Source organism: Chrysoperla carnea (genome assembly GCF_905475395.1).
Source record: "Chrysoperla carnea chromosome X unlocalized genomic scaffold, inChrCarn1.1 SUPER_X_unloc_42, whole genome shotgun sequence".
Classification (NCBI taxonomy): domain Eukaryota; kingdom Metazoa; phylum Arthropoda; class Insecta; order Neuroptera; family Chrysopidae; genus Chrysoperla; species Chrysoperla carnea.
The window spans coordinates 12501-19674 of record NW_025408170.1 but is presented as its reverse complement, the minus strand read 5'-3'; the positions used below and the strand labels follow the sequence as shown (position 1 = coordinate 19674).

General features: G+C 30.0%; 3 non-coding genes across 3 annotated transcripts in view; all 3 read left to right on the top strand.

The window, feature by feature from the left end:
• Positions 1 to 1692: 1692 nt before the first annotated feature.
• LOC123304348 lies at positions 1693 to 3848 on the top strand. The gene has a single exon (XR_006536376.1). It is a non-coding gene; the product is annotated as a small subunit ribosomal RNA (ribosomal RNA).
• Positions 3849 to 4801: 953 nt separating this feature from the next.
• Positions 4802 to 4956, top strand: LOC123304353. The gene has a single exon (XR_006536380.1). It is a non-coding gene; the product is annotated as a 5.8S ribosomal RNA (ribosomal RNA).
• Positions 4957 to 5591: 635 nt separating this feature from the next.
• The window catches only part of LOC123304350, a 4577-nt gene continuing 2994 nt past the window's right edge, over positions 5592 to 7174 (top strand). Inside the window, exon 1 of the ribosomal RNA XR_006536377.1 lies at positions 5592 to 7174. This exon is cut by the window's right edge and continues 2994 nt beyond it. This is a non-coding gene — a ribosomal RNA (large subunit ribosomal RNA).

Here is a 7174-nt window from a genome sequence, read left to right as displayed (position 1 = left end):
ATCATTTATAACGTACTTTTATGTTGACAAGAATGAATGTATATCTATATGAAATAGTGTATTTTGTGGTATTATGTTCAACAGTCTTACATATATGATATAGTATGATATAGTATAATTTGTTTATTTTTCATACTCTAAGTGTATCATTCAACAAAGGTGGTGTAGAGTTGTATATGGCTTGGTATGACGTCGTTGCAATTCTATGGACACCATGATATCACGAAAAAACAGAAAGAAAAATAACAATTATCGTATATGTATCATCTATATTATTATTGTATTTTGACTATGTAATGAATGCCAAATTTAAAAATATACACTTTCTTAATAGAATAACATTTATTTTAGTATAATATAAAATGATATTGAATATGTTGTTTAATTTTCATACTGTTCGTGTATCATTCAACAAAGGTGGTGTAGGTATGTATATGGCTTGGTATGACGCTTTTGCATGTCTATGGACACCATGATATTACGAAAAAACAGAAAGAAGAATAACACTTTTCAAATATGTATCATTTATATATTTTATTAACATGAACGCAAAATATACAAAATTATATATATATATACTCAAAATATTCTGGATGGTAATCAGTTTGGTTTATTTTGATATTTAATATTGTATTTTGGTTTTTTTGCTAGTAATGTTTCGAATATGTATATGCTGTTATTATTTTTTAGGTGTACATTGTATTAAATTGTTATCAATTATTTAATGTATGTATACAAAATAATAGCAAAAACATTTTCAATTATTATATAAAAATTTTTTTTTTTACACATGCATATTTATTAATATATGAAATTTTATCTCAGTTTTAATAAATATGTATTGAAATGAATAATAATACAATCTTATATATATTGATAATAGTCTGGATGGTAATCAGTTTGGATTATTTTGATATTAAATATTGTATTATTATTTTTGTAAAAAAATTAATGAGAATTTTGTAAAAAAACCTCTATATGTATATCTTTTTATATCAATATTTAAAAAAAAATTTTTTTTTATTAAATTATTGATTATAAATAGAATAACATATAAATTTTTTTGTCAAAGCAAGTTCATGGGTTATAAGTTTTAAACTTTACACTCCCATATGAGCACACAATATTTATATAAAAATTATTTTTATAAATAATATTACATTGACTCACCTCATACCAAGCGAGAATATTAAGTGTTATTATAACGTTTTTTATTTAAAATTAACTTTTTAAATAAAATTAAAAAATAAATGACGCTTTCAATCTAGCGACGAGTATGAGAAAATGTTTGAAATATTTTAAGACCCATTTGGTGATGGTCTGACAAAAATCATAATTATTTTTTTTTTTTTTTATTCAATAATATTTATTATGAATAACATGTTATATATTTCTTTTTGTAAAAGCAAAAAAATTATATAAATGACATAATAAAATATATATTTGAAAAAAAAAAAAATTAATAATAATATATATATCTCATATGTTTTTTCTATTAATTTTAAAACAATAGAGATATAAAAAAAAAAAAATTTATATCAGTAATGGGTGAGACCATCTGATATTTAAAATGAAATTGTAATAATATTATTATATATTAATAATTATTGTATGAAAATTTTTTTTCTTATAATAAGAAAACAAAAATATCATGTATATTATTATATATTTAATATTATAAATACAAATAGTTCCCTGGTTGATCCTGCCAGTAGTCATATGCTTGTCTCAAAGATTAAGCCATGCATGTCTCAGTACAAGCCAAATTAAGGTGAAACCGCGAAAGGCTCATTATATCAGTTATGGTTCCTTAGATCGTACCCACATTTACTTGGATAACTGTGGTAATTCTAGAGCTAATACATGCAAACAGAGTTCCGACCAGAGATGGAAGGAATGCTTTTATTAGATCAAAACCAATCGGTGTAAATTTTAATTTGCATCGTTTAATTTGGTGACTCTGAATAACTTTAAGCTGATCGCACGGTCTCGTACCGGCGACGCATCTTTCAAATGTCTGCCTTATCAACTGTCGATGGTAGGTTCTGCGCCTACCATGGTTGTAACGGGTAACGGGGAATCAGGGTTCGATTCCGGAGAGGGAGCCTGAGAAACGGCTACCACATCCAAGGAAGGCAGCAGGCGCGCAAATTACCCACTCCCGGCACGGGGAGGTAGTGACGAAAAATAACGATACGGGACTCATCCGAGGCCCCGTAATCGGAATGAGTACACTTTAAATCCTTTAACGAGGATCCATTGGAGGGCAAGTCTGGTGCCAGCAGCCGCGGTAATTCCAGCTCCAATAGCGTATATTAAAGTTGTTGCGGTTAAAAAGCTCGTAGTCGAATCTGTGTCCTACACTGTTGGTTCAATGCTCGCATTGTTTAACTAGCATGTTATGTGGGACGTCCTACCGGTGGGTGGTACAGATTATGTATAAAGTATATTTTAGTGTTATTATTTATTTAATGCATTATATATATTTTTATTATGTAATTTGTCGTAAGTGTTTAACCGTTAAGAGCGGTGGCAGCCCCCAATTGCAATCCCGTCGCGGTGCTCTTAATTGAGTGTCGAGGTGGGCCGGTACGTTTACTTTGAACAAATTAGAGTGCTTAAGGCAGGCTCAAATTTTGCCTGAATATTGTGTGCATGGAATAATGGAATAGGACCTCGGTTCTATTTTGTTGGTTTTCGGAACTCCGAGGTAATGATTAATACGGACAGATGGGGGCATTCGTATTGCGACGTTAGAGGTGAAATTCTTGGATCGTCGCAAGACGGACAGAAGCGAAAGCATTTGCCAAAAATGTTTTGATTGATCAAGAACGAAAGTTAGAGGTTCGAAGGCGATCAGATACCGCCCTAGTTCTAACCATAAACGATGCCAGCTAGCGATCCGCCGAAGTTCCTCCGATGACTCGGCGGGCAGCTTCCGGGAAACCAAAGCTTTTGGGTTCCGGGGGAAGTATGGTTGCAAAGCTGAAACTTAAAGGAATTGACGGAAGGGCACCACCAGGAGTGGAGCCTGCGGCTTAATTTGACTCAACACGGGAAACCTCACCAGGCCCGGACACCGGAAGGATTGACAGATTGAGAGCTCTTTCTTGATTCGGTGGGTGGTGGTGCATGGCCGTTCTTAGTTGGTGGAGCGATTTGTCTGGTTAATTCCGATAACGAACGAGACTCTAGCCTGCTAAATAGACGTACTTTACCGGCATCTCAAGGCCCATCGGCTGTTTGTTTCCCATTTCATTCATTTTCATGTGTGTTATGTATTGTATTTATATATGCATGTATTTTTGAGATTTAACGATCAAGATTATATTTTGTATATATTGTGCTTTATGTTGCATATGTTATGGTGTATGGGTACGCAGTTTTTTGATGTGGTTTTTACTGCCGGCGTACAAATAATTCTTCTTAGAGGGACAGGCGGCATTCTAGCCGCACGAGATTGAGCAATAACAGGTCTGTGATGCCCTTAGATGTTCTGGGCCGCACGCGCGCTACACTGAAGGAATCAGCGTGTCCTCCCAGGCCGAAAGGTCCGGGTAACCCGCTGAACCTCCTTCGTGCTAGGGATTGGGGCTTGCAATTGTTCCCCATGAACGAGGAATTCCCAGTAAGCGCGAGTCATAAGCTCGCGTTGATTACGCCCCTGCCCTTTGTACACACCGCCCGTCGCTACTACCGATTGAATGATTTAGTGAGGTCTTCGGACTGGTACGCGGCAATATTTCTGATATTGCCGATGTTGCTGGGAAGATGACCAAACTTGATCATTTAGAGGAAGTAAAAGTCGTAACAAGGTTTCCGTAGGTGAACCTGCGGAAGGATCATTAACGATATATATAAAATATATTTATTTATATTTTTTGTATTGTTTTTAAATATTCCAAAAAATAAAAATATTATTGATAAGAAATATTTTTTTTAACAAAATAACATATTAATATGTAATTTTCTCAAAATATATAATAGTAATTATGTGTTAAAAGAGATTTATTTTGGTTATGATATCATATTAAAGTAATACGCCAAACTTTTTTTATACACATAATATATCTATACATATAATATAGAGAATATTATATAAATATTAATAATATATTTGTTACATATAAAATATTTTTATATTCAATATTATTATTATTATTAAACAATAATTATTAATAAAATCTATAAATAATTTCTCTTATAAAAAAGTGAAATTAAAAATAGAATATATTGAAATTATTTGTTTATATGTATATAATCTCTATTAAGAAAAATAAAATAAGATTATAATTGATATAATCTATATTTTTATTTTTCTATGTTATATAATAAAAATAAAGAAAACACAAGATAAAATTTTTTTAAAGAATAAAATTTATTTCAAATTTAAATTTCTTTATGTTTTGTCTTGATATTTCTTTTTTTTTATTAAAAGTTATTATGTTAAAAAACAAACCCATTTGTTTTGTACCATATTAATATTATATATATTTTTATGTAGAAAATAATTTATAAAAAAAAAATAAATACATTTCTATAAAATATACCAAATATTAATTATTATATCTAGCTAGCACTAACAAAAATATCAAAAATGTTATGTATATATTTATTAATACCATAATATCTTTAATTTATATATATATATATTTAAAATAAAATATATAATTTATATTCTAGAAAAATTTTTTTATTTTAAAAGAATTTATAAAGATATATAAATTAATAATTTTATTTTTTATATTAAAAATAAAGATTATTATTAATAATAATACTTACATTTAAAATTTAAAAAGATTACCCTGGACGGTGGATCACTTGGCTCGTGGGTCGATGAAGAACGCAGCTAATTGCGCGTCAACTTGTGAACTGCAGGACACATGAACATTGACATTTCGAACGCACATTGCGGTCCTTGGATACTGTTCCCGGACCACATCTGGCTGAGGGTCGTATACATTATATTAATATAATAAAAGATTATTTTACATAAAATTTTTTTTATGAAAAAGAAATTTATCAATAATTAAAAAAGAAAATTTATTTTTTCATATTTAATTAAATTGATAAATAAAATTTTTATAAAAGAAATGTAAAATTATTTATATATGAATGTTTTACGCCAAATATAAGAAAAAAATAAATATAAAATGTTTTTAATAGCATTTAAAATTTATATATTTTTTATTATTTGTCGACATTTTTAAATTAATATATCAATATTATTTTTTATCATTTATATATAATATTATAAAACTTTATGTTAATAATAATATTAATAATAAATGATATTAATAATATATTTTTAAAATATTAAATAAAGAAGAATAAACAAAAATATTATATATTAATATTTTGTTATGGAATATTTTATTTGTAATAAAATTTTCAATATACTCGAAAAAAATTAATATATATAATTATTTATTTTTTATTTTCTTCTCTTTAGATAAATATAAAAATAATATTATATAATAATATTAAAAAAATTTGAGTATGAATAATTAAGAAAATTGTTTACTTATAAAATATAACAAAAACATAATATATAAAAAAAATTTTTGTTTTAATACTTCTAAAAACTTTTACGACCTCAGAGTAGGTGAGATTACCCGCTGAATTTAAGCATATTATTAAGCGGAGGAAAAGAAACTAACTAGGATTCCCTTAGTAGCGGCGAGCGAACAGGGATAAGCCCAGCACTGAACCCCGTGGCTGATAAACAGACACTTGGGGAATGTAGTGTTTAGGAAGATTCAATATAAACCTATTGTTATATAATACATCCAAGTCCATCTTGAATGGGGCCATATACCCATAGAGGGTGCCAGGCCCGTAGTGATTATTATTGATGATAGGTGAATCTTTCCTTAGAGTCGGGTTGCTTGAGAGTGCAGCTCTAAGTGGGTGGTAAACTCCATCTAAGGCTAAATATTACCACGAGACCGATAGCGAACAAGTACCGTGAGGGAAAGTTGAAAAGAACTTTGAAGAGAGAGTTAAAGAGTACGTAAAACCGTTCAGGGGTAAACCTGAGAAACCCGAAAGGTCGAAAGATGAGATTCATTTACTTTTTATCGTTAATCAACCAATTTGTACTAGCATGTGACAAAAATTTTTATTAGGAATTTATTTTTAGTAAAAATATATGCACTGCTGTATATTGTTAATTGTATGATAACGAGGTATGCACTTCTCATCTTGTAGGACGTTGCGACCCATTAAATATTAATCTATAGGCATTGGTGCGTTGATTAATGTACAATATTATTTTTTGATAATATTTTGTGTATGTTAAACGCCTATGTTTCTTGATTAATTGTTTGATGGTATTAATTATAAATTGATATTGAGTCGCGTTATTAACGCGTTCAGATCCACCACGAGTATAAATAGGTTTTTTTATTAAAACATATTATATATACGGATTTTATGCCGTTATATGATACTATTTAACTGTCAGTAGGTGTATGATAATGAACTGGCTCATTTTTTTTTATTAAAAATTTATCTGTCAGCGACGATATAGCTTTGGGTACTTTCAGGACCCGTCTTGAAACACGGACCAAGGAGTCTAGCATGTACGCAAGTCATTGGGAATAAAATATTTTTTCATCGAAATATTTATAAATTTTATGAAACCCAAAGGCACAATGAAAGTAAATATTATTTATATTTTTTTATAAATGATAAAAGGAGGATATATTTATATTATGTATTAAATATCGCACTCCTAGGGCGTCTTATATTATTATAATTTAGTTTTCGGATTATATTATAATAGAGGCGCACCTAGAGCGTACACGCTGGGACCCGAAAGATGGTGAACTATGCCTGGTCAGGATGAAGTCAGGGGAAACCCTGATGGAGGTCCGTAGCGATTCTGACGTGCAAATCGATCGTCGGAACTGGGTATAGGGGCGAAAGACTAATCGAACCATCTAGTAGCTGGTTCCCTCCGAAGTTTCCCTCAGGATAGCTGGCGTTCATTATATAAGAGTCTCATCCGGTAAAGCGAATGATTAGAGGCCTTGGGGCCGAAACGACCTCAACCTATTCTCAAACTTTAAATGGGTGAGATCTCTAGCTTGCTTAAAAACATTATTTATAATGTGAAGCTATGAGAATATATTTTTTATATATGGATCAGAGTGCCAAGTGGGCCACTTTT